General features: G+C 37.6%; 1 long non-coding RNA gene across 1 annotated transcript in view; it reads right to left on the reverse strand.

The window, feature by feature from the left end:
• Window positions 1-6,203: 6,203 nt before the first annotated feature.
• LOC113608818 (uncharacterized) overlaps window positions 6,204-26,682 on the reverse strand; it is a 97,016-nt gene continuing 76,537 nt past the window's right edge. The window contains exons 3-4 of the long non-coding RNA XR_003428428.1: window positions 14,040-14,089; window positions 6,204-6,446 (exon numbers count right to left, since the gene is read on the reverse strand). This is a non-coding gene — a long non-coding RNA (uncharacterized LOC113608818). The remainder of the gene's footprint in view (window positions 6,447-14,039; window positions 14,090-26,682) is intronic.

The raw sequence follows: 26,682 nt of genomic DNA on the forward strand, positions 1-26,682 counted from the left end.
GAGATCACTGAAGAAATCAAAAAATAGATTTTGAAACAAAATGACAATGAAACAAATGACAATGAAAACACAACGACCCAAAACCTCTGGGATGCAGCAAAAGCAGTACTAAGAGGGAAGTATATAGCAATACAATCCTACCTTAAGAAACAAGAAACATCTCAAACAAACAACCTAACCTTACACCTAAAGCAATTAGAGAAGAAGAACAAAAAACCCCAAAGTTAGCAGAAGGAAAGAAATCATAAAGATCAGATAAGAAATAAATGAAAAAGAAATAAAGGAAATGATAGCACAGATCAATAAAACTAAAAGCTGGTTCTTTGAGAAGATGAACAAAATTGATAAACCATTAGCCAGACTTATCAAGAAAAAAAGGGAGAAGACTCAGATTGATAGAATTGGAAATGAAAAAGGAGAAGTAACAACTGACACTGCAGAAATACAAAGGATCATGAGAGATTACTACAAGCAACTGTATGCCAATAAAATGGACAACCTGGAAGAAATGGACAAATTCTTAGAAAAGCACAACCTTCTGAGACGGAATCAGGAAGAAATAGAAAATATAAACAGACCAATCACAAGCACTGAAATTGAAACTGTGATTAATAATCTTCCAGGGGCTTCCCTGGTGGCACAGTGGTTGAGAGTCCACCTGCCAATGCAGGGGACACGGGTTCGTGCCCTGGTCCGGGAAGATCCTACATGCCGCGGAGCGGCTAGGCCCATGAGCCATGGCTGCTGAGCCCGCACATTCGGAGCCTGTGCTCTGCAACGGGAGAGGGCACAACAGTGAGAGGACAGTGTACTGCAAAAAAAAAAAAATCTTCCAAAAACCAAAAGACCAGGACCAGATGGCTTCACAGGCGAATTCTATCAAACATTTAGAGAAGGAATAACACCTATCCTTCTCAAACTCTTCCAAAATATAGCAGAGGGAGGACCACTCCCAAACTCATTCTATAAGGCACCATCACTCTGATACCAAAACCAGACAATGATGTCACAAAGAAAGAAAACTACAGGCCAATATCACTGATTAACATAGATGCAAAAATCCTCAACAAAATACTAGCAAACAGAATACAATGTCACATTAAAAGGATCATACACTATGATCAGGTGGGGTTTATCCCAGGAATGCAAGGATTCTTCAGTATACGCAAATCGATCAAGGTGATACACCATATTAAAAACTTGAAGGAGAAAAACCATATGATCACCTCAATAGATGCAGAAAAAGCTTTTGACAAAATTCAACACCCATTTATGATAAAAAAAACATTCTAGAAAGTAGGCATAGAGAGAATTTTCCTCAACATAATGAAGGCCATATATGACAAACCCACAGCCAACATCATCCATATTGGTGTAAAACTGAAACCGTTTCCACTAAGATCAGGAACAAGACAAGGGTTGCCCACTCTCACCGCTATTATTCAACATAGTTTTGGAAGTTTTAGCCACAGCAATCAGAGAAGAAAAAGAAATAAAAGGAATCCAAATCGGAGAAGAAGAAGTAAAGCTGTCACTGTTTGCAGATGACATGATATTATACATAGAGAATCCTGAAGATGCTACCAGAAAACTACTAGAGCTAATCAATGAATTGGGTAAAGTAGCAGGATACAAAATTAATGCACAGAAATCTCCTGCATTCCTATACACTAATGATGAAAAATCTGAAAGTGAAATTAAGAAAACACTCCCATTTACGACTGCAACAAAAAGAATAAAATATGTAGGAATAAACCTACCTATGGAGACAAATGACCTGTATGCAGAAAATTATAAGACACTGATGAAAGAAATTAAAGGTGATACAAATAGATGGAGAGATATACCATGTTCTTGGAATGGAAGAATCAACATTGTGAAAATGACTCTACTACCCAAAGCAATCTACAGATTCAATGCAATCCCTATCAAACTACCAATGGCATTTTTCACAGAACTAGAACAAAAAATTTCACGATTTGTATGGAAACACAAAAGACCTTGAATAGCCAAAGCAATCTTGAGAAAGAAAAACGGAGCTGGAGGAATCAGGCTCCCTGACTTCAGACAATACTACAAAGCTACAGTAATCAAGAGAGTATAGTACTGGCATAAAAACAGAAATATAGATCAATGGAACATGATAGAAAGCCCAGAGATAAACCCACACACATATGGTCACCTTATCTTTGATAAAGGAGGCAAGAATATACAATGGAGAAAGCCAGCCTCTTCAATAAGTGGAGTTGGGAAAACTGGACTGCTATATGTAAAAGAATGAAATTAGAACACTCTTTAACACATACACAAAAATAAATTCAAAATGGATTAAAGACCTAAATGTAAGGCCAGACACCATCAATCTCTTAGAGGAAAACATAGGCAGAACACTCTATAACATTAATCACTGCAAGATCCTTTTTGACTCACCTCGTAGAGAAATGGAAAAATAAACAAAAAATAAACAAATGGGACCTAATGAAACTTAAAAGCTTTTGCACAGCAAAGGAAACCATAAAGAAGATGAAAAGACAACCCTCAGAATGGAGAAAATATCTGCAAATGAAACAACTGACAAAGGATTAATCTCCAAAATTTACAAGCAGCTCATGCAGCTCAATATCAAAAAAACAAGCAACTCATTCCAAAAATGGGCAGAAGACCTAAATAGACATTTCTACAAAGAAGATATACAGATTGCCAACAGACACATGAAAGCATGCTCAACACCATTAATCATTATAGAAATGCAAATGAAAACTACAATGAAATATCATCTCACACCGGTGAGAATGGCCATCATCAAAATATCTACAAACAATAAATGCAAAAAGGGTGTGGAGAAAAGGGAACCCTCTTGCACCTTCAGTGGGAATATAAATTGATACAGCCACTATGGAGAACAGTATGGATGTTCCTTAAAAAACTAAAAATAGAACTACTATACAACACAGCAATCCTACTACTGGGCATATACCTTGAGAAAACCATAATTCAAAAAGAGTCATGTACCAAAATGTTCATTGCAGCTCTATTTACAATAGCCAGGACATGGAATTAACCTAAGTGTGCATCAACAGATGAATGGATAAAGATGTGGCACATATATACAATGGAATATTACTCAGCCATAAAAAGGAACAAAACTGAGTTTTGTTTGTAATGAAGTGGACGGACCTAGAGACCTTCATACAGAGTGAAGTAAGTCAGAAAGAGAAAAACAAATACCATATGCTAACTCATATATATGGAATCTAAAAAAACAAAACAAAAAAATGGACTTGACGATACAGGGAGGGGGAAGGGTAATCTGGGACAAAGTGAGAGAGTGGCATGTACATATACTACATACATTACCAAATGTAAAATAGATAGCTAGTGGGAAGCAGCCACATAGCACAGGGAGATTAGCTTGATGCTTTGTGACCACCTAGAGCGGTGGGATAGGAAGGGTGGGAGGGAGTGAGATATAAGAGGGAAGAGATATGGGGATATATGTATATGTATAGCTGATTTACTTTGTTATAAAGCAGAAGCTAACACACCATTGTACATCAATTATACTCCAATAAACATGTTAAAAAAATAAAAAGAAAAATGATAATTCAATACTAACATACATAATAACTAACATTTGTTGAGAGTCTGCATATGCTAGAAATGATTCAAAGTGCTTTGTATATTGCAGCGGTCAATTTTACATGTCAACTTGGTTGGGCCACAGTGCCTACGTATGTGATCAAACATTATTCTGGATGTTTCTGTGAGGATGTTTTAGGATAAGATGAACACTTAAATTGCTGGACTTTGAGTAAAGCAGGTTTCCCTCCATTAATGTGGGTGGGTCTCATCCAACTAGCTGAACATCTGATTACAACAAAAGACTGACCTCCCCAGAGCAAGAGGGAATTCAGTCAGCAGATGGCCTTTGGACTTGAACTGTAACACTGGCTCTTCCTTTGGTCTCCATCATGATGGTTTTTGGACAGGTCTGTGGCACTGACTTTTCCCTGGATATCCAGCCAGATGGGCCACCCTACAGATGTTGGACTTGCCAGCCTCTATAATCACATGAGCCAATTCCTTAAAATAAAATATATTTCTCCTCTGTCTCTCTCTTTCTGTATGTCTGGGGAACTGTGATGCACATATATGTATAGAGTCACTTTTTTCATGACAACAATCCCAATGGGTAGGTATATTTTTACCATTTTCATTTTACAGATAAGGACACTGTGTCTGGGAAGCTTAAATATCTTGCCCAACATCACTCAATCAGTTGGTGGCAGGATGGGGCTTCAAACATCATTGTCCACAGTTACAAAAATGGAAACTACTTTTTAAGATCAATGAAACTAACTTAAAAATTATTTTATTTCTTGCTTGAGAAAAAAGAACAAAGCTAGAGATGTCATGCTTTCTGACTTCAGACTATACTACAAAGCTACAGTAGTCAAAACTGTATGGTACTGCCATAAAAACAAACTATAGATCAGAGGAACAGAATAGAAAGCCCAGAAATAAACCCATACACCCATGGTCAATTAATCTATGACAATAGAAGCAAGAATATACAATGGAGAAAAGACAGTCTATTCAATAAGTGGTGCTGGGAAAACTGGACAGGTATATGTGAAAGAATGAAATTAGAACATTTTCTCACAGCATATACAGAAATAAACTCAAAATGGATTAAAGACCTAAGTGTAAGACCAGATACAATAAAGCTCCCAAAAGAGACTATAGGTGGTACAGTCTTTGACATAAATCATGGCAATAGTTTTTAGGATACGTCTCCTAAGGCAAAAGAAACAAAACCAAAAATAAACAAATAGGACCTAATAAAGTTAAAATCTTTTGCACAGCAAAGGAAATAATCAACAAAGTGAGAAGACAACATACTGAGTGGGAGAAAATATTTGCAAATGATATTGACTAATAAGGGGTTAATATCCAAAACACATAAACATCTCATACAAGTCAATGTAAAAAACCCCCAAACAGTCCAATTTAGAAATGGGCAGAAGATCTGAACAGACATTTTTCCAAAGAAGACATACAGATGGCCAACAGGCACATACATGAAAAGATGCTCAATGTTGCTTATCATCATAGAAATGCATATCAAAACCACAATGAGATATCACCTCACACCTGTCAAAATAGCTATCATAAAAAAGTCTGCAAATAACAAATGTTGGCAAGGATGGAGAAAAGGGAACCCTAACACTCTATTGGTGGGATTGTAAATTGGTGCAGCCACTATGGAAAACAGTATGAACGTTCCTCAAAAAACTAAAAATAAAACTGCCATATGATCCAGCAATTCCACTGCTGAGTATATTTCTGAAGGAAAAAAAAACACTAGCTCGAAAAGATACCTGCACCCCAATGTTCATAGCAGCATTATTTATAATAGCCAAGATCTGAAAGCTACCTAAGTGTCCATCAACAGATGATAAAAAAGATGTGATATACATACATAGGATTATTACTCAGCCATAAAAAAGAATGAAATTTTGCCATTTGCAACAACGTGGATGGACCTAGAGGATATTTCCCTTAGTGAAATAAGTTAGACAGAGAAAAAAATAGTCTATGTTATCACCTATATGTGGAATCTAAAAAAATAACACAAACGAATGTATCAAAACAGAAACAGATTCACAGAGAGAGAACAAACTAGTGGTTGCCAGTGGGGAGAGGGAAGGGGTGGGCAAGAAAGGGGTATGGGATTAACAGATGCAAACTATATTTATAAAAAAAAAAATAAGCAAAAAGGATATATTATACAGCACAGGGAAATATAGCCATTATTTTGTAATAACTCTAAATGGAGTATAATCTATAAAAATTTATGTTATACACCTGAAACTAATATAATATTGTAAATCAACTATACTAAAATAGAATTTGTAAAAATTATTTTGTTTCTTTAAAAACAAAATAATACATTGTAGTTCCTTATTTGGGTTTGATACCTTTTTAGGAAAATCAAAATACTTCAGAAGGTAAGTTCTTAAAGTGGTTATCAAAAAGCAAATACAAATAAATTATTTGCCTTTCTCACTCTCATTCCCTCATGAATGTACAGTTGAGGTTTTCAGTAGCTACATGACATATGATGTCAGTGCTCTGATGTTAACAAGTAGTATGTTTATTTTTGCTAATTTTGAGTAAATAAACAAATATTTAGAAACTTCTCAAGTTTAACTTTTAATTTAGTAAATACTTATTGATATAATCCTCATAAACAAAAGCCCTTTGGTGTACTAAATAATTAATGAATTTAAAAGAGATTCCAAGGCCAAGAAGTTTGAGAACTGCTATTTTAGAGACATTACAAAAAGTAAGACACTTTTGTTAAGTGAATACTGTTATTTACAGTTTGGCAGAGGCATTTTTACAGTTTTTACAGGGTTCTTCAATTCTTCTTACAGTCAAATCTGAGCAAGAGAAGGAAAAAATAAACCAAAAATGAATCTTCACAAATATCTTCAATGCTATTTTCAATTTTTAATGTTTTTACTTGGCCACAGTCAGAATAATTTTAGGCCCCGGGTCTATAGTTCAGTCATAATTTTTCCAATTTTATCCAATTCCCATGGGGTATATGTTAGCTTATCTTTTTACAATGGTGAATAAAAGACTAACAAAACATAGCCCCATCTTTCTCAAACGTCAAATAGCGGACATTAGCAGGAGAGGCCACTGAAGGTGTATGTGGTGGAGAAGAGATCTGCATGCTGGCACTTGGGTGCATGGTGACCCTGCACTTTCTGGTCCAGCCTCCTGTGGGCTGCCTTGGGGGCGTCCATATCCCCTGGGTATTCTCCCAGGGTGGAGCAACAGCCATAACAACTGAACATCACTTTGCTGAGCACTGCAGAGGAGCAGCAGCAAAGCTGAGGCAGAGTGTTCTTAGACCGGTGACCTCCTCTGGAGATGCAGCTTGGCTCGGCTCCAGAGGCAGAAACAAGAAGGAGTTCAGAAGGCTCATCTTCCTTCTCTATATTTGATAAATGTGTGCTCTCCCGTACACCAGGGAAAATGCAGCGTAGAGTCCTTGCCTCAGTGTTATTAGATGAGTCAATGAGATGGAACAAAGGAATCTCGACTGACTCCTTTCTCTCACCACTGTTTGTGGAGAGTCTTGTTCTGTCGAAATCCGGTGCTTAACACTCCACACTTCCACTGCAGGGAGCCTGGTTCCATCCCTGGTTGGGAAACTAAGATTCCACATGTCGCCCTGTGCGGCCAAAAAAAAAAAAAACCATCGACAACACCATTGCTCCTTGTGTTTGTATAGAATGTCACAGTTTATAGAGCACTTTCACATTCATTATCTCTCAAGGACACTGTGAAGTAAACCAAGCAAGTATTGCTATCCTTTTTTATGGATCAGAAAACTGAGAATCCAGAGTGTCGAGCAATTTACCCAAGGTCACAGGTAGTAAGAGCTTTGCCACACCTGGAAGCGAGCTCATCTGATTTCAATCCCACATCAGGTCCACTGACTATGCAGATAGTACACCTTGCTGGTTTCCTCATTATATCTGAAATTACCTAACCGCAGGCATGTTTTGGCACAAGTGTATTTGGAAAGAAGGTAGAGAGACAAAAAGAAAAAAGTGGAGATTGAAAAGGAAAAGAAAAAATAATCACAGGGAAATGCACATCCTTTTATAAAATTTGTGACTATCCTCATTTCTTAACTAATAATGCAAAGGAAGTCTGAGGTCATCACTGTCAACTTCCAGAGATTAAAACAAATTTTTTACATGCACCGAAGTAATCATTTGAAATAGTAATGAAAACACCTGTTGATACAAGTTTTCCTTTATGGGTGTCAGTGGCCAAAATAAATCAGGGTGCTTCGGAGGTTCCAAGATTAAGATAGGAGTCCTCTGGCATTCGCCAGGATGCTCTCTTGAGGTCTACTAGCATGTAGAGGCAGCGGCTTTGGTTTCACAGCTCGTGCTGAATGCAGAATGGCCTTCTGCAGGATGTGCTAGAGTTTCTTTAGCCATTAATTACTTTTACAGCTGCAGCTCTAAAAATGGAAAGGATAAAAATTGCACTGTTTGTTCCACTGAAAGTGCAAAGGGGACCAGCAGAAAGAAATCCACGGACTCTGCCTTGCAAATGAATCAAATAAACTTTTCCTTGAATGTATTTTTGATTATCTGAAAATCACTTGTAAGAGAGTGTTAACAAATAACAAAATATGCATAAAAGAAAGTTCAAAGTCATTGATGAGGTAGGAAGTGAAAAACTGATGGCCCGGTGAGTGTGAGGACTTGCAGACATGGCATCTGGAGTGCTTTTTTTGCTGAGGAATATGACCACACTCTGTCTCGGTAGAATGAGGGTTCACAATAAATTAAATTAAAAGGTACTTTATAGAAAAACAAAAATACATTTCATCTTCACTTTGTTTTACAGGTTGAGATGGGTACTTGCTCCACACATAAAGACTTGACTATCCACCCTGAACACCGTTACCTTACAGCTGTATACAGTCATCTTCGTTAGTTATTTCTACCTTATTTCCCATTCTCTATCTTCTAGTCTCTTCTCCATTTAGCACCAGCTTTTCACAGCTGCAGTTTCAGGGCAGATCTCTCATTCTTCCCTAGGAGGGACATTTATTTGCATAACCATTGCTGCTTCCAGTTACTCCACCGAATAAGTGCCACTTAGGATCCTCGTAAGCCCGTTGTTACTGCTATTCCAAAGTAGTAGCAACTTTGAACGCCAGGTTTGAAAAATGTGTTTGAAACTAGCGAAGACATTTTAGAAGAAATTAAATGTGAATACCTACTCTTCCAACAATTCCCTTGTGAGGGTTTTTCAAATGGCGAGTTCATTAATGATAACATGAAAATCATCAACCGAAGCCATCCCCATACTTTGGAGATGCTGTCTTTAAGTTACTGACCTCTATACACTCTGATTTCTGATTCACATGGTCTTTTTAAAACTTCTTTAATTGGGCATATAGTAATTGTTTTATATAGTCAGACCTCTTCATGGGGTAGGTCACACACTGGCATTCTGTTCGTAAGTGCACACCTTGAAACTACTTTATGTTTACATCTGGGCTAAAAAGATAAATTATTGGATGGGGTGCAAGATTTTCTAAATCATATCAAATTCTCTTTCATAGGAAATATGTTACACCTACGTTCTAGTACATTAATGTGTGGTGACAGTCTTCCTCACACACAGGTCTGAAATAAAACCACTGCAACATTCTTATTTGACAGGTAAACTATAGCAATAAATAAGCCATTATATAAAAAAGAATGTCAGACTTTTCCTTTCAGTTAGAAGATTTTTTTCCAAATGAATTTAGAACCAACGATCATATTCCGTTATTAATAGTGGCTAATGGGCTCTGAGGAGACAGACAAGGGATACACTATTGGCTTGTCACTTTGGGCTCCTTTGACCTTGAGGAAGTCCCTATACTCCTCTAAGCCTCGGCCTTCTCACTTGTAAAATGCAATAATAGTAGTGCCTATCTCATAACGTTGCTATGGGCATTAAATAGATGATATATATAAGAAGTTCAGCACAGAGGTAGGTACATAATAAGAGTTCAGAAAGGGAGGGCTACCATTTTTCTCTCCAGAATCCCTTTTTGTGCTTCCCCTTACAGAGAGGCGGCAGAGAGTACAGCATGTTAATTCTGCCCCATAATAAGCCTATATATGAATATGTATTTGGGAATGGGGAATGAGAAAAATGATAATATCAGGATCGTTTAGCTGAAAGGGTAAGCAGTTAATGGGAATTTAAACAGCAATGTTTACACTGACGATAACACAAGAGGAAGTTTAAACTGAGGAATATAAAATTTAGGTTCAGATTAAATAATTCATTAACCACAGCTTCTCAGTTACCTATTTTTGTTGTTGTTGTTGTTGCTGTTTGTTGATTTATTTGTTTTTCTTTTAGCAGTTCTCCTTATTATCTAGCCGTAAAATCAGAGTCATTATTTTTACTTCCCACTCCAATCAGTCAATGTTTCCTTGTTCACATCCATCGGTTCCTTTTAATTCCCATCTTACCTCCCAGGCTGAGTTTCCATCCTGTCACCCCTAGATTAATGTAATACCCTCTTAGACATTGTCTCAGGCTTTAAATATCTTCCTCCTTCTATTAAATCCTGCGTTCTGCTATCAGATTAATTTTCCTCAAATACCACTTTGTTTCATCTCTCTGACTCCAGACTGCCTACATGGTAAGATTGGAATTCCTTGGTTTAGCTTTCAAGACGCTATACAACTTTAACCCACCTTTTTAGCTTCTTTCGCCCCATCCCCCCATCCCCTCTAATCCACCGGAGTAAGAGGGAAGTGGTACAGTATGAAAATGAAAACGTAGACTCCAGAGCACGCTACCTATGAGTGAACTCCAGCTCCACCACCAAACAGTTTTAAACTACAAGTTCAGATATTCTGAATTGTGGAACAAGCAACACATGTACCTGCTGCAGGTGGAAATGAGGGCTTTATCCATTGGTAAGTGTCCTACTTAAACATGCCAAATGGGCAGCTAACCTAATTTCCATGTTTAAAGTAATCCTCTAGATGGAGATTGCAAAAGTTCCAATTCTAGAGAGACAGAGAATGGCTGGCAGCCAGAGGTGGGATTTAGGGCATCAGCAATGAGAATCTTTCATGAGTCCCTTTGCCAGATGCAGGAGGTCTGCAGAGTCAGTGGAGGAGGGGTGCTGGGATGGAGGAAGCTAGAGATGGCAGGGCTGGGAGAGTAAGCTCGCTAGAGGGCGAAGAGTCTGCCTGTCCCTTCTGTACTCTTTTCTCCCCACTCCCAGACAGAAATGAAAATTACAGTGTCCCAGGGGTCTGGACTGCTACCAACTCAGGCGCCTGAAGCGCTAAGAACCATCCAGTAGGTGTTGCTGTCACAGGTCACAGAGAGCCATTGCGTTTGGGTCTGGACCTTACTCAGCAGACACTGAGGGCAACAGCTCCCTGGCCAGTTTCTTAGAATCTGTGGGAGAACAGCTCTCCACGACTCCCTTGAAGCGCAAGACCTCAACAGTTCCCAGCTTTCTTCAGCCCCACCGTGATTTGCTCATGAATGGGCTTTGGGAGTGGTGTTTAGACCATAACCTGCCCAGAATCCCCTATATTTCCTAGATGACATCTATTATTACTTTTTTTTTTTTTTTTTTTTTTTTGCGGTATGCGGGCCTCTCACTGTTGTGGCCTCGCACGTTGCGGAGCACAGGCTCTGGACGCGCAGGCTCAGCGGCCATGGCTCACGGGCCCAGCCGCTCCGCGGCATGTGGGATCTTCCCGGACCAGGGCATGAACCCGTGTCCCCTGCATCGGCAGGCCGACTCTCAACCACTGCGCCACCAGGGAAGCCCTGTTATTACATTTTTATATCAAACGTTCTTTGGAATAATAAAAATAACATTTGTGAGCTCCTACTATATTTAGAACCCAACCATATCGCCTCTAACCTTCACACTCAGTAGCAGCTCCTCTTCATCAGTGAAGAAACGGAGACGCGTTTAGCTTAAGTGGCAGAACCAGAATCCTAACGCACACCTTTCTGCCTCCAGAGCAAGAAGCCTTGCAGCCTTCCTCACACGGATCTCTTGATCTCTTACTTTCTCATTTGTTTCCCACAGCTCTGACCTGCCTCTCATCCCCAGCCAAGTCTGAACACGAATTCTGGCTCTGAGCTGAGGCACACTTCATGTAACTTCCTACGGCTCCTTCCCCACCCTCTTTTCACATACGATGGGCTGAGAGGATGTGAAATGTAAACGTTACAGTTCCTGTGCTATTCCTCATAAAGATTTAAAAGAAAATACAGAAAGCAAAGCAAAGCTAATAACTCCAGGTTGTGTCTGGTGGTTACAACACGATAAAGGGCAGAGTCAGTCCTACCACACAGCCAAAGTTACATTTAGAAGATAAATGCAAGATATTTAGAAAGCACCTCATAAAAAATGTATGCTGTACTATTATGGTCTTCAAGCCAAGCAGTCGGCGTGTCAACAAATCTTTACGGGGAAGCTATTATGTGACAAGCGCGGTGCAGGAGGCTGCAATACGTCTGCATTGATTTATGAGTTTCATCTTTTCTACTGAGTTTCTCATAAACTTTTCAATATTCCTATATTCAGGTTAAAGATTCTAAAATTTTGAATAAATTATGTTAAATGACATACTAGCATACTAGTGACTACTTTTGTAAGACTGTGTTTTATTCATTCTATTCATTTTCATGACTCTTTTTCAGGAAAGATGAAACACTTTTTCATATGCAATGACACTCTTATAATTTATAAGTTGGTTAATGACTACAGTTTAGAAATTTATTTTTTACTTCAAGAGCTGATATTTGAAGGCTGGATCAAATCGCTAATGACTTTTCTGTAGCTCTCTTTTCTCCAGATCTACTTAACTGACGCTCTATTTAAGAAACAAACCAAAAACACCAACACTGGCTCCGTCACTAAAGTTTTATCAGACTGGCAATCCAGGTCATAGAAACACCTCATAATGAGTATCATTAAAATATATATATAATAATAATATCCTTTACCTGTTAGAAAATATTTCATTAGCAAGGAAATGTCTCATTTTTTTAAAGCTCGACTTTAACCACTTTATCCTCTTGATTTATGTCCCGTTGATGCCTAAATTATCGGCTTAGCTAATTTGGTCCTGTGTCAACACGCACTGTGAAATCCCACTGAGCGGGGCCCTAACTGATGTTCTACTTGTCAGGTGGCCTTCTGCTTGGCTTCCCTTTTATCTTTTCTCATGCCCCCTTTCCTAGGGGAGTTATATGACTTTGTGTGAAGCACTCAGTTACGGAACAGAGCTACACCAAGAATTGTACACACAGACAAGTGGGTGAGGGGTCCACCAGAGCTGAGGGGTCTTTCTCTGTAAAACTTAAGGACAACTGGACTCTCAGTTGAAAAACATCAGAACTCTTGCACTGAAAACAAGGCAGCAATCCAGCTATACCCGGTTGCTATTTTTTTTTGGTATCCATTCTAAGAAGTTATCATTTTCATGAGAATGAGGTGCTTATTCCACCACAGAAATTTTAACTTTGGAAAGCATCTCTGTGTAGTTCTAATTTCTTCGAGGGCACTATTTTTCAGGCTTGTTTTTGTCTTTCATGTTTGGACATCTAAGTTCTCACTTTTTGAGGCTTCTGCTTCCTCGGTACTCTATCCTATGGCAGTTATGCTAGCACTCTATAATGAAAGCAAAAGCTGAAATGGAAGTTAATTCACACCCAAATCTATTTTCCTCATTTAACAACTTTTCTTTTGTGATACCTATAAAATTGCTTCAATCACTACTTCATTTAGGAAATGCTAATTTTTTATACAGTGCTGCTTCTTTTTGCTCTTCCTCCAGAAAAGCAAGCGATATAGTTCTAAAACAACATGGCTTATTGGTAGCACATCATTATACTTTCGTTAATAGCAATCCCTAATACGTTGAACATTACACAAAAGTTAATAAAATATCTTTTAATGAGTACTGTTAATAAGGTAAGCTTATCAATAGCTTACTAGGATATTCAGTTTATATCATTTTTATACAATATCTTGAACATGAAATTATTTGTTTGATCCAATGACCTAATGAGAACCTGAGCTTTGAGAATCAGAGGTTGGTCCATTCCTGTTATGTAAAGCAATGCATTATTGATTTTGGAGTTACACCAAACTGACATTTTCACGACCACTATTGACCGAATGCTTGTGTTCCCCCACCTCAATTCATATATTGAAGCCTTAACCCCCAGTTTGGGAGTATTTGGAGATGGAGACTCATAAGGAAGGAATTAAGGTTAAATGAGGTTGTAAGACTGGGGCCTTGATCCAATAGGACTAGGGTTTTATAAGAAGAGCCACCAGAGAGCTCACACTCTTTGCTCTCTCCCCATATGCATGCAACAAAGGAAGGCCATGTGAGCACGTGTGAGAAGGCTGCCATCTGGCATCCCAAGGGGAGAGGCCTTACCTGACACCAATCCTGCTGGCACCTTGATCTTGGACTTCCACTCTCCAGAACTAGGAAAAAATAAATTTTTGTTGTTTAAAACACTTAGTCTATGATATTTTGTTATTGTAGTCCAAGAAAACTAATACAGTGACGAACCTATTTTCTTGAAAAACGTTTAGCTAGTTATTCGTAAATTGGGCAATGCACAAAATAAAGATAATACAACTTTAAGTTTTCCAAAATAAATTGCTATATTGGGGTATTCAAAACTGTGATCACTTTTTGCTTTGGGTTTTTATCTGTGAAATACCACTGTAAAATGAACATGACAGTTGAAATTTCATTAAAACCAACTTAAAACTTATCTAGGACTATCTCAGCAACAACATTCAAGTTCTGGCATAGTTTTTAACTTCCAGATAAGGTGTAGCAAGACTGTTCATTATCATATATAGATCTGTAGAAATTGATAAGAAATTGAAAGTAAAGAAAAAACGTTCATGAGTTCTAGACAGTTTATAAACAAGAATCTTGCTTTCTGATACTTATTAAATTATTTATAGTTAAGCAATATTAACTATATAGTTCCATAGTTAAGCAATATAGTTATATGATTAGGTCAATAAAATTGAGCAAATTAAGTAACAATTGCACTTGCAGTATGATCTGTACCTAAGAGACATCAAACAAAACTTGCAAGAGTAATGATTTTTTTGTTTGATAAGAAAACATATAAATTATTTGGTTGTTATAAAACTCAGAACTGTATCAATCTTTAGCATCTTATGCTATAAAGAACTAATTTTTTCCCACTGTTTTCCACCAAAGAATGAAGAAATATAATTTTCCTAAGGTCACAAAATACTGTCTTTGAGGAAATAACATTTAATAATTATGTATTTTATCTCTGGACTTTTTCTTGAGTCAGAAAATAAGGATTAATTTTGTACTTAATTAGTGGAGAAACAAGCCTAAAAAATTGTAGATGAGGGACTTCCATGGTGGCGCAGTGGTTAAGAATCCTCCTGCCAATGCAGGGGACACGGGTTCAAGCCCTGGTCCAGGAAGACCCCACATGCCGCGGAGCAACTAAGCCCACGCACCACACTACTGAACGTGCTCTCTAGAGCCCGTGGGCCACAACTACTGAGCCCACGTGCCACAACTACCGAAGCCCACGCGCCTAAAGCCCATGCTCCGCAACAAAGAGAAGCCACCGCAATGAGAAGCCCGCGCACCGCAACGAAGAGTAGCCCCGCGCACCGCAACTAGAGGAAGCCGGCGCACAGCAACAAAGACCCAACACAGCGAAAAATAAATAAGTTTTAAATAAATGGTAGATGAAATTTTCAATCAAATTGTAAATAAGAGGGAAGAGATATGGGAACATATGTATATGTATAACTGATTCACTTTGTTATAAAGCAGAAACTAACACACCATTGTAAAGCAATTATACCCCAATAAAGATGTTAAAAAAATTGTAAATAATTGTAATCCAACCAATAAAAACTAGTTCATTGCCATACTGAGCAAAAGTATCAAGTCAATATGGTATTTGTTCAACACCAGCAGATGGACTGGAGCCAATATGACCAAAAACTGACAATGCTGTCACAAAGTAACTATACCTGGAAATAGTGTACTGCCAAATTCAAACTAATTGCTGGTACTAGAAGGGACCTTGATAAAGTGCCATTTCCACCTCCAACCAGGTTAATTTGTACTCTCGTAATAATACACTCTCAGGCATATCTTTGCTTTTTCTTCATGATATTTGTCATATTTACAATTAAAGAATCATTTGTATAATGCCTTGTGTGACAAGAGGCTCTAAGCTCCACTGGGGTGGGGCTACATCTGTCTTGTTCACAGCTGTGTCGCCAGTGCTTGCAGCAGTGAGCTCTCAGTAACTATTTGTCAGATTAATGAACAAATGGAAGGGAGAAGACAGGAGTATCTATAGCTTAGTGGATCTATAGATGAATGCAATACCGCCAGATAAAGTTGTCAAAATGACAGACACGACAGAAAGAAGACCACACTTCAAGGTCATTTGTACATCAGAAAGTGAAGAAAACCCTGAGGACCTTCGGAAAATGATGCATTCTATTTCCTAATGGAAATCTCCCACCTAGTAAATTCAATCTATTTTTTTAAAATAGCAAATACCTAGTTCATACTTAGTTTGGTCAGGAGGCAATCTGTAAGAATATTCTCCATATTACTGTATGGAGTAGCTCCAGGGTTTACAAATATTTCAAACTAATTTAAATGAATGCATCAGGAATTTTTGAAAACTCCAAACTGTAGCATGAAAAATCATGGCATACTGAAAGGCTTATGAGAGGACATAAAGCCAGGATTTAAATAGTTTCTTACTCACTAGATTATTAGTGAACTTGATTCTTTGTGAAAGATGTTATTCTTCGTTATTGAGAGAATTTTCTGAATGAAAGCAGTCAAATCATGGAAGTGTGTTCTAAAGGCCTAAATTATTTCTCAGTGTGGATAATAGAGTTATGTGTTTTAAAGAAAAATTCAATGCAACTATTCAAAGGCATCTTGTAAGAACACAGATTGAGGGGACATTATGTGCTTCATAATAAATATGCGTGTGTTTTCCTTCTCATCCTGTTTCTCTTTTTGTTTCTTAAATTTGCTTTTTGGTTTTTATTTTGTTCCGTTCTTTTAAAACTTCAGATTTTCTCTCACTATCTTTTATTGAAGTATTGCAGTTTTTGTTTATTGTCCTAGGAGTTGATTTCATTCATTGATTGACTAAGCACGGTAAGGTCATCCAGCAGATGTTATGGGCAGTATTAGTGATTATTAGGTTCGACAGATTAACAGCCCCTCATAAACTAGTGGTCACTGAAATTGTAGCCCAGGGAAGCAGCTCGTGAAGATGGGCTCTGAGTCTGCTTCTGGGTGTCAAACGTAACCATGGCAAGAGGAATCTTAGTATGCATAAAGCTGCCTAACTAATGAGAATGCATGCTAGATAATCCCACCAGGTTTGCTTAGCTTGTTTGCAAATGATGGACGTATTTCCTAAATTCGAATTTCAGTCTAACCTGGTGCACAGGTGAACTTGAACAGTTATTGTGCAGATGCATTCTCTGCATCATTTTGACTTTTCTGATCTTAGTAACTTCCCTTATTCTGGAATACTTAGTCAATCACAAGAACTCAGTGAGAGCTGTTAAGAGGTCCTGAAACAAACAAGGGCATGAGAATAGTAACTGCTTAGCAGGGCCTGGACAGGAAATTTTGACTTAGAAAGGCAGGAAACAGATGCTGAAGATAGTTCACGACTTAAAAAAAAAACAACTGTGTATGGGAACATAATAAAAAATAATTTAGTCTCAAATTAAGCAAATATTTGAGCACTTATTATATGATGAACCTCACAGAAATATAGTCACATACAGTAAAATGACAAAGATTAAATCAAAGGCCTATGCATTGTGATAAGTTTTGTCAACTGTATATAACCATGAAACTCAAATTTCTATTGAGTCTATAATCCCATCTATAATCCCAGAATGTTCTCTCATGCCTTTTCCCAATCAACCTCTATGCCCTCTACCCAGAGGTACCACTATTCTGATATCTTCAATCATAGATTAGCAGAATCACACAGTATGTACTCTTTTGCTCTGGCTTCTTTGACTCAGCACAATTTTTTGAAGTTTATTCGTGTTGTTGTTAGTATCAGGAGCTAGTTCTTGTAATTGATGAGTTACATCAATATATTGTATAAATACACCACAGTTCTTTATCCATTCTCCTGTACATGGATATTTGAGTTGTTTCTAGTTTCTGTTTATTTATGAATAAATTTGCTTGGAACATTTTTGTATGAGTCATTTTATGTATATGAGAAAAATATTTCTCTTGGATAAATGCCTAAGTATAGGACTGCTGGTCCTACGGTAGGGTATATGAGAAACTGCTAGACAGATTTGCAAAGTTGTTATATACCATTTTACAAGTCCTATCAGCAATGTATGACAATTTCAGTTGCTTCATATCTCCTCCAACATTTGGTATTGTCAGTCTTTTTAATTTTGCCATTTTAGTGGATTTGTAGTCCTATATCATGATCATTTTAATTTACATTTCACTGATGATTAATAGGACTGATCACTTTCTAATGTGCTTATAAATTGTTGTGCATATCTTTCTTTATGAAGTATCCATTCAAGTCATTTACTTATTTTTATTGCGTTGTCTTATTATTGAGTTGTAAGAGTGTTTGTAGGTTTTTAATAAAAGTCCGTTGGGTTGCAAATATTTCCCCCAATCTGTGGCTTTCATATTTATTTTCTAAATGTTAGCTTTGATAAGCAGAAGTTTTAAATTTTGATCAAGTCCACTCTACCAAATTTTCCCCTTATGATTAGAACATTTTGTGCTCTAAGAAATTTTTCTCTCTCCAAGGGTTGCAAAAAAAAATCCTCTGTTTCTTCAAGAAGTTTTAGAATTTTATCCTTTACATTTTGGACTCTGATCTATCTTGAATTAATTTTCGGTATGGTTTGAGGTATTTTTGTTTTCATATAAGTTGTTATCTTTTGCAAAACCATTTGTTAAAAAGACTTTCTTTACCCTATTAAGTAATGTTGGTACTTTGGTTTAAAAAAGAAAAATCAAGTGACTATGTAAATGTGGATCTGCTTCTGGATTCAAAATTTGCTTTCATCTATCTATAAGTCTCTGTTTATGCAATATAACACAATCTCGATTATAGTAACTTTTGAAACCAAATTGTATAAATACTCCAAAGTACTATTTTATTTCAAGATTGTTTTGGGTATTCTGAGTAGTTTATATTTCCACATAAAATTTAGAATTATGTTATCAACCTCTATCAAAAAAAAAAAAAAAGAACCCTGCTGAGATTTAGTTTGGGAACTTTGAATTTATAGATAAATTTAGACACAATTCACATCTTAAAAATACTGAACATGAACATGATATATATTTCTATTTATTTAGGTCTTTTATTTTTCCAGTAATATTTTTAGTTTCAGTGTAACAGATCTTGCACCTATTATTCTTAAGCATGTTATTTTATTTGATGCTATTATAAATAGTATTATGTTTTTTATTTTCCAATTGTTCTTTGCTAGTATATAGAAATAAAATTGATATATTTATATTGACCTTGTATCTGCAACACTGCTTAAATCACTTGTGTCAGTTGTATTTTTTTAGATTATTTAGTGTTTTCTACACACTTGATCATGCTACCTGTGAATAAAGATAGCTTTACTTCTTTCTTTTTAATATTAGAAATTAGAATACTTCTTTTCTGTCTTTTCTTTTTTGCTCATCTTATAGAACTGACTGAAACTTTTAGTAGAATGCTGAATTTACTGAACAAAGAACACATTCTTGCCTACTTCCTAATCCTTAGGGAAAGTTCTGTGTGAAAGAGATGGCTAGATATATATTGATACATGGGCTGTGGCTAATGGCTTGGTTGGATGATCATCAGTGAAAAGGAATGTGATTGGAAAATTGATAATAGTGAGGTCTGGGAAGAGGTATGTGGATAGACTTTGGGCATAGATCATGAGGATAGTTCGATCCCACATCAATGCTCACAAAAGAGCTGTTGATTTGTAAACCGGCCCCTGGACACAGAGAGCAAGGAGAGACCAAAGAAAGAAGCAGACCACTCCAGGTTGGGAGGTGGTAGTTTTAATCAACAAGGGAACTTACTTAGGAGATTTGTCTCTGCATCCACCTGCCATAACCTTAAAAGTTTACCTAGAGGCCTTAACCAGGTTCAGTCATGTAAACTGTCCAGATGGGCTCAATGACGCGTTTATCTCTCAAGACTGTGTCCTTGGGACAGCTTCTAGCGCAGGGAAGGCAAGCAGAATGCACATTCCAAGGACGGGGAAGGAGTGAGGAGCTGCAGATTGTCTGGGTCCAGCTTGCAGCAGGTCAACTGGTGGTCACAATCTCTCATGACCTCCTCCCACATGAGCCACTTGAGCAGCAGAGGAGGACACGATAATCCACTCTGTGGGCATGAGTGAACCTGTTTTTGCAACTCCCCGTCTTTGTCCAGTGGGCTCATAAACAAAGTGGCGGTGGGCAGCAGGGAAGGAGGTTTTGCACGGGCTAAGCTATGTACACTTCCATGCATCAAGGCTGATTTGACAACAGCTACTGCTGAGTGCCCAATCTGCTGTCAGAGATTAACACTGAGCCCCGATAGGATACCATTTCCAGGAGGATCAGTCCAGCTACAGGGTAGTAAGTAGATTATATTATTTCCATCCTAGAAGGTGGATACTTTGTTCTCACTGGAAGAGGAATTTACTATGGATACAGATTTGCCTTCCCTTCCTGCAACGCTTCTGCCAAATCACCCTCTGTGGATTTAGGGAATGCCTTACTCCCACCGTGACATTCCACACAGCATAGCTTCTGACCAAGGAAATCATTCTACAGCTAAGGAAGGGCAGCACTAGGTTGGTGTGCATGGAATTCATTTGTATTATTATCTTGTCCATCACTCTGAAGCAGCTGACCTGACAGAATGGCCTTTTGAAGACTGGCATCCATGCCAGATGGATGACAACACCTTGAAGGGCTGGAGTAACGTCATCCAGGATGGGGTATACAGTCTGGGTCAGTGTTCAGTTTATGGTGCTTTTCCTCTCATAGCCAGGACTCACAGGTCTGGGAATCAGAAGAGAAGTAGGAGTGGCTCATGTCACTATTAACTGCTAAAGAGTCACCAACAAAAATATTGCTTCTCATCTCCACAAACTTGGTTCTTCTGGTTTAAAGGTCTTAGTTCTCAAGAAAAGTATGATTCCACTGGGGGACACAGAAATGGTTCCATTAAATGGGAATTTGACACTGTCATTTAGCCATGTAAAAATACTCATGGTAGTGAACCAGTGAGTAGAGAAGGATTTTAATCTGGCTGGACTGATTGATTCTATCAACAGGATGTGAATTTTCCACTGCATTAGGAGGGTAAGGAGGAGTGTGTCCGTAATTCATAAAATCTCTCAGGACACATCTTAGTACTTCCATGCCCTGTGGTAAAAGTTAGTGAAAAACTATAGCAAAACTGCTAATGGTTTATACCCTTCAGGGGTGAAGAATTGGTTTATCCCACTAGGCGAAGAATTATGACCAGGCAAGGCGCAAAGAGGATATGGGTGGCAAAGTGAAGCTTACAAATACTAAGTGAAAACATGTGACCAGTAGCAGAAATGAAGACTGTAATGTTTGAGTATTTCTTCGTTATTTTTATATGAATAATTTGTATTTTTATTAACCAGCTATATTTTTTCTCCCCTCACCCTCCAACATATAAGATGTGTTAAGAGTAGCTAAACTTATATCTCAGGATTTAAGTTAGAGTATATCAAAGAGGGAATGCGATGATTCAGCTAGAAGAGAAATGAACATTAACAAAAATTGAGTAAAGGGATTTTATATCTTCTTTTTGGGAGAGTGTTAGCATGATTTTATTTGTGTATCAGATATTTTTATGTTATGGAGAAAGATGTTTTTACTATTACATTTATTTGGAAATTAAGTATGGTTAAAAGAGGTATATATGGGTGCCAAGTTGTGAAGGGATGGACTGTGGTAGTTTTGTTTTGTGTCAATTTAGCTAAACTGGAACCATTTCTCAGAATTACATTCACTGTATCATTGGCCACAACAGAGATATGCGTGAGGTTAGGAAGGTGGAAAAGAGGCAACAGCCAGTTTTCACACACTGAAGGTTGGCATAGGGCAAGGCATGTTGCAGCTCGTGTGTGCAGTTACTGATCTGCTGGTCCACCTTACTGGTGTTGGGGAACAACAGGAGGGCTTAGAGTTCTAACCAGAGCCGCTCTTTCAGATCCTGTGAATCCCAGGCCGGGTCATGTAAATCTTCACTTAAAAAGTTGACAACTTAGCGTTTAATTCACTCACATCATCAAAACTGAAGGGGATGAGATAAACACACGTTTTATTTGTTCTAGTGGGTTCTAGTTTTTCCTCATAGATTTCGATTTTCTGCCACAGGTTCCTTCAAGGTTCATCCTTGCTTTCTTCTACTTCATGTCTATTATTTCCTTGCTGACTTCAGGTCCAGTACCAGCACAAAGGCAACAGCCTTATGGAGACTGCTAACGAGCTCCCACAATGCACAAGGTCTAATCCTCAAAATAAATTTCTTATGTATATCACTTACAGTAGTTCTTTTACTTGATTGGATCCTGCTATGCCCCGGTATGGACTTCTTTGTGTTTATTCTGCTTGGAATTTGTTGAGCTTCTTGATCTGCTTGAAATTATACCATAAGTTATGGAAACTCCATTATTATTTTTCAGCTGCTTTCCCATGCTTTAGTTTTGATAATTTCCATTGCTCTATCTTCAAGTTTACTGATAGCTTCTTCTGCAGTATTTAACATGAGGTTAGGCCCATTCAGTGAGTTTTTAATTTTTGATATTGTATTTTTTACCTCTAGTATCCCCTTTTTTATAGTTATCATTTCTCTGTTGAGATTTCATATTTCTCTTTTTAAAATCTTTTTTTCCCTTTAAATTCTTGAGTATTTTTATAATAGCGCTTGTAAAGGCATGGTCTACTAACTTCATCATCTGTGTCATTCCTGGGTCTGTTTTTATTGAATAATTTCTTATAATGGCTATGGGTCACATTTTCCTACTTCTTTGCATGTCTAGTAATTTTTAATTATACACTGGACATTATAGATGCTTTTCTGTTGACTGAACTTTATTGTTTTCCTTAATAGAGTGTTGAGTTTTGTTCCTCTATGCAGTCAATTTACTTGCAGTAGAATCTGATTCTTTCAAGTTTTGTTGATAAATACGTCAAGAGTAACATTTTTTCTAGGACTAGATTAGCCTTTTTGGAGTTTCTACTGCATCTGCACTGTTCATAAAGTCCTTTCATCTTGGCAGGTCAGCACACAAATATCTACCTGCTCTGTCTAGCTCTGGGAGATCAATTCTCTGCCCTTCAGTATTTGTTCTTTTCTAGCATTATACTTTGTCCCACCTCAGGGGGTTTCAACCTGCGTATACACTGCTTACTATTCAGCCAAAGATTCAAGGGGTCCCCTATGCAGATTTCTGGAACTGCTTCTCTGCACAGCTCACTTCCCTCAAGAACCTTGCCATACACATTCCAGCCACCTCACTGGCTGTGAGTTCTGACCTCTGTCTCCTCAGCTCAGGGAGACTGGGGTGCTCTGTTTGGGTTCCCTCTTTCCTGAGCCACAGTCTAGAAAGTGATGCCAGGCAGAAAGCCAGTAAAATTGCAGGGCTCATCTCATTTTTTTGCCCTTCTTTCAGGGGTCACAGTCTTGTGCTGCCTTTTGTTCAACATCTAAAAGAAGTGATTGCACATGTATTTTTCCAGTTTTATAGTTGCTTATGGCAGGAGGCCTACTGTGATACCAGTTCCTTCATCATGGCTAGAAGTAAAATTTATTTGCTCTACTCTTGTTTAATCCTTAAAACAAACAAATCTATTTACATATATTATGTTTTTAGAGACATAATATTAAACCAAATGGAATAAACTCCACAGCAAGCAGAATCACTTAAAATTTGTCTCTCATCCCCCTCTTCACCCCAAACTGCTGAGGGTTTGATCATCTTAAAAGCAGAATCATTTGAATGCTCAGATATTTGCATGTAAGTTTTTATTTTGTTCCTTTTGTTCGCTCAGTGGTTGTCAAAATTTACAGTGCATAAAAATGACTATACAAATCAATGATCCCCTACTAAATGGGATATTTAAAGGTTGTTCTAGGGTAGTTTTGACTACAGTGCATTCAATTTTAGCCCCAATGTAAAATGTGAGTTTCTTGTATGTCTTTTGTAGATACCGGGGTGGACTGCATTCTGATTTGCTTTTCTTAAGAAAACTTTCAAGGACAACTCAATCCTGTGGAAAGGAGATTTTGTGTGTGGAGTACACAGAGGGCAAAAAACCCACAAAGAAGAACCTAGAACTGAGACACTAGACCTTAGAAAGAAAAATATAATCTATGTCTAAACTTCTCTTCCAATTTAGATCGAAGATTATATATGTCTAAGAAATGCTCTAGAAAAGTAGAGTTAAAGACAGTCTCCTACACATGGAGGAAAATCAATGAAGTTGTTTTATCTTATCAGTATATGCCACTCTGACTATATCTGTAACCTTAGTATTTGTTTCCCTGATGCTGTTTCTTAATAAAGCCTTCTTGATTATTTCAGCTTCCAAGCAGTGCTTTCAAATAATTTCTTACCTTTTGAAAAAACTTTAGTTTGACATAATTTTAGACTTACAGAAAGAATACAATAGTGCAAAGATTTCTCCTATACTTTCACTCAGATTCTCCCAATTAATATTTTATCATATTTGCTTTCTGTGTATATATGTGTATGTGTAATTTTTCTGATATTTTGAGAATAAGTTATAGACATAATAACACTTTATCCCTAAATGCTTCCACGCTATTTCTTAAAAACAAGAATACTCTTGTATATAACCACCATATCTGATCCAGGATGCAATCCAGAGTCACAATTTGCATGTGTCTTTAATCTTTAACCTATGTCTTTATCTTCTTTAATTTAATACAGTTCTTTAGTCTTTATTTGACTCACATGATCTTGGTATTTTTGAAGAACATAGGTCATTTATTTTCAAGGATATCTCCCAATTTGGCTTTGTCTAACATTTCCTCATTAGATTCAGGTTATACATTTTTGGCAGGAATATCACAAAAATAACCTTCTAGATGCAACACATCAGGACATTGCCGTATGGTGACCAGCTTCACTTAGTTTTTTAAAAAGAAAATCCTTTTTACTATTTACAAGGTACCACATGATTTGGCCTCTGCTCACTATGAAACTTCACTCACTGTGCTATCTCCTTTCATTCTATGATCCGGCACTGGACATACCTGTTACTTAAAGAAAAATATTGCTGAAAAAATGCCAATTTCTACTATAGTTACTATCTCTAGTGAGATCTGACATATGTTGAAGTTATGTTTTAATTTGGCACACAGCATGTTCAATGATGGTTACTCGCCTAGTACGAGAAATGGAGAAGAAACCTTTGGATACAAAACAGATGACACATCCTTCTGTTCTGCAATATATTCTGACATCGTTTTCTGTGAATGTGGTCAGATAGAGTTGTTTGGGGACTTTCTTTTATTTTTGGTCTCTTTTGACGGGGCAGGAGTAGGCTAAAGCCATAAGAGGAAAAATGTGATACGTGTGTCTAGTATGTACTATTTTATCTTTGTTTTGTAAGAAGAGTTGAACTGTTTTTGAAAACATGAATAAGTGGTGGAAAATGCTAAAAAATAAAAGTTCCTTCAAAATATCATGTTCTCTAAGGTCCTTCGTACCTACGGCCTTCGTACCTATACTTCACTCCTCCCTCCTTTCAGCCCCCTCCATTTTACCTGGCTGATTATGTCATTTGTCAGCTCTTCCTACCCTGGAATAGTTTTCCTGTTTTTGCTCCACTAGCAGCCCTAACCCTATCAAATCATTTGACATTATTAAGTACTTGTTTTATGTGTTTCATCCCTGGTAGACTCTAAACTTAAAAAGAGTGATATTGATATATTCTTAGCACCTAAACTCCTACAGCAGTATTTGGCACCTAGAACATTTTAAAATATAAATTTGCGTAAGTTTCTTTTATGGTGTAATCCCTTGGGAAGTTTGGGAAGAAGAAGTTCAAGTGTAAAAATGAAGGATGCAGGCACTGAAATAAAATAAAGCTGAATTTGTACCCAGTTCTACCACTTCTTAGTTCAGTAACCTTGGGCAAGTTCATTAAACTTCATGGGCCTTTTTTCTTCTTCTTTTTTTTAACATGTGTATTGGAGTATGGCTGCTGTACAATGGTTTGCTAGTTTCTGCTTTATAACAAAGTGAATCAGTTATACATATACATATATCCCCATAACTCCTCCCTCTTGCGTCTCCCTCCCACCCTCCCTATCCCACCCCTCTAGGTGGTCACAAAGCACCGAGCTGATCTCCCTGTGCTATGCGGCTGCTTCCCACTAGGTATCTGTTTTACGTTTGGTAGTGTATATATGTCCACGCCACTCTCTCACTTTGTCCCAGCTTACCCTTCCCCCTCCCTGTGTCCTCAAGTTCATTCTCTATGTCTGCGTCTTTACTCCTGTCCTGTGCCTAGGTTCTTCAGAACCATTTTTTTTAGATTCCATATACATATGTGTTAGCATACGGCATTTGTTTTTCACTTTCTGACTTACTTCACTCTGTATAACAGACTCTAGGTCCATCCACCTCACTACAAATAACTCAATTTCGTTTCCTTTTATGGCTGAATAATATTCCATTGTATATATGTGCCACATCTTCTTTATCCATTCCTCTGTCGATGGACACTTAGGTTGCTTCCATGTCCTCACTATTGTAAATAGTGCCGCAATGAACATTGTGGTACATGACTCTTTTTGAATTATGGTTTTCTCAGGGTATATGCCCAGTAGTGGGATTGCTGGGTCATATGGTAGCTCTATTTTTAGTTTTTTAAGGAAGCTCCATACTGTTCTGCAGAGTGGCTGTATCAATTTACATTCCCACCAGCAGTGCAAGAGGGTTCCCTT

This window comes from Aethalodelphis obliquidens, unplaced genomic scaffold, assembly GCF_003676395.1.
Source record: "Aethalodelphis obliquidens isolate GAN/ISIS:26980383/991018 unplaced genomic scaffold, ASM367639v1 scaffold3, whole genome shotgun sequence".
NCBI lineage: Eukaryota > Metazoa > Chordata > Mammalia > Artiodactyla > Delphinidae > Aethalodelphis > Aethalodelphis obliquidens.